Below are 2,340 nucleotides of genomic sequence, written 5' to 3'. Positions count from 1 at the left end.
AATATTTCTGTGGTAAATCAAGCACAAGGTCTAACACCATATCAATTGTATAAAGGAAGGAAGCCAACATTAAACTTTCTTCATGTTTTTGGATGCAAATGTTTTGTTCTCAGAAATCAAGGTGAAAACCTAGGAAAATTTGAGTCCAAGGCTGATGAGGGTATTTTTGTTGGATATGCAGCTGGGAAAGCCTATAGAGTTTACAACCTCAGATTGAACATTGTTATGGAATCTGTCCATGTCATGTTTGATGATAAGAAAATTACTGGTCTTGAGGATGAAGGCTACCATGACAATCTCCAATTTGAAAATGAAGTTCAATATGAAATTCAAGATGATAGTGATGATGAAAGCAACCTCAGAAATGTAGCAGTTGATGGGCATAATTTATCAGTTGGCAACAATCAAACAACTGATAATTCCCTATCAGTTGACAGCAACAATAGAGCTGGAGCTAACAATTCTGAAACAACTGATAATTCATCAACTGCTAATACATCAAGAAATTCTAGGTTCACCATGACAGGGGGAGCTTCTCAAGAATATGATCATAATGAAGCAAGCTCATCTAGGAGAAATCTCCCCCCTCAAATCAAATGGACTAGAAGTCATCCATCTGAGAATATTATTGGAGATGCAGCTGCAGGTGTTAAGACAAGAAGAGCAACTTTGGAAGAATGTTTACATGCTAGTTTCTTGTCACAAGAAGAGCCTAAGAAAATTGAAGAGGCCCTTCAAGATGCAGATTGGATATTAGCTATGCAAGAAGAGCTAAATCAATTTGAAAGGAATAAAGTTTGGAAGCTGGTACCCAAACCTAAAGACAGAAGTGTCATAGGTACAAAATGGGTGTTCAGAAATAAGATGGATGAAAATGGTACAATCACAAGGAACAAAGCTAGACTGGTTGCAAAAGGCTATTGTCAAGAAGAAGGAATTGATTTTGATGAAACTTTTGCTCCTGTTGCAAGATTGGAAGCAATAAGAATCTTCTTAGCCTATGCAGCCCATGCCAATTTCAAAGTCTATCAGATGGATGTAAAAAGTGCATTCTTGAATGGTGAATTGGAAGAAGAAGTCTATGTGAGTCAACCACCTGGATTTGAAGATCCCAATTTTCCAGAATTTGTTTATCTTCTACTCAAGGCACTTTATGGATTGAAGCAAGCACCTAGAGCCTGGTATGACACATTGTCTCAGTTTCTTCTTGAGAATCACTTCACTAGAGGTACTGTTGATAAAACCTTATTCTATAGAAATGTTAATGGCTCTAATATACTTGTCCAAATTTATGTAGATGATATTATATTTGGGTCTACAGATGAAAAACTTTGTAAAAAGTTTGCCAAGCTTATGCAAAGTAAGTATGAAATGAGTATGATGGGAGAGCTTACCTACTTTCTTGGTTTGCAAGTCAAACAAGTTAGTGATGGTATATTCATAAGTCAAACTAAATATGTTTTTGATCTTCTTAAGAAGTTTGACTTAGTGAATTGTGCTGTTGCAAAAACTCCCATGTCCACTGCCACTAAACTTGAAGTGAATACCAAAGAAAAACAAGTTGACATTTCAAGATATAGGGGTATGGTTGGCTCTCTGCTCTATCTTACAGCAAGTAGACCTGATATAATGTTTGCTACTTGTCTATGTGCTAGATTCCAAGCTGATCCCAGGGAATCTCACCTAATTGCTATTAAGAGGATTTTCAGATATCTTAAGGGAACACCAAACCTTGGTATTTGGTACCCTAAAGATTCTGGATTTGATCTAACTGGCTTTTCAGATGCAGATTATGCAGGTTGCAGAATTGATAGAAAAAGTACTACAGGCACCTGTCAATTTTTGGGAAATAAGCTGGTTTCTTGGTTCAGTAAAAAGCAGCACTCAGTTTCCACTTCAACTGCAGAAGCTGAATACATTGCTGCTGGTAGCTGTTGTGCACAGATTTTGTGGATGAGAAATCAATTATTTGATTATGGATTGAATATCAATAAAATCCCAATTTTCTGTGACAACACAAGTGCCATTGCAATAACTCAAAATCCTGTGCAGCACTCAAGGACCAAGCATATAGACATCAGATATCACTTCATAAGGGAACATGTGATGAATGGTACAATTGAGCTCCATTTTGTCCCAAGTGAAAAACAACTAGCAGATATTTTTACCAAGCCACTTGATGAATCTACATTCTCAAGATTAGTAAGTGAGCTAGGTATGCTTAATTACAATGGATGAATTATAAATATGCTGCTTTATTAATATTTGTTTATTTCTGTTAAGAAGCCAAAATTTTTCATAAGCTTAAATTTTGTCTAAGTCAAAATGGGCTCTATCAAC

The sequence above is a fragment of the Daucus carota genome, chromosome 1 (genome assembly GCF_001625215.2).
Source record: "Daucus carota subsp. sativus chromosome 1, DH1 v3.0, whole genome shotgun sequence".
Classification (NCBI taxonomy): Eukaryota; Viridiplantae; Streptophyta; class Magnoliopsida; order Apiales; family Apiaceae; genus Daucus; species Daucus carota.
The sequence above is the reverse complement of the archived record's forward strand: the minus strand, read 5'-3'. Positions refer to the sequence as shown.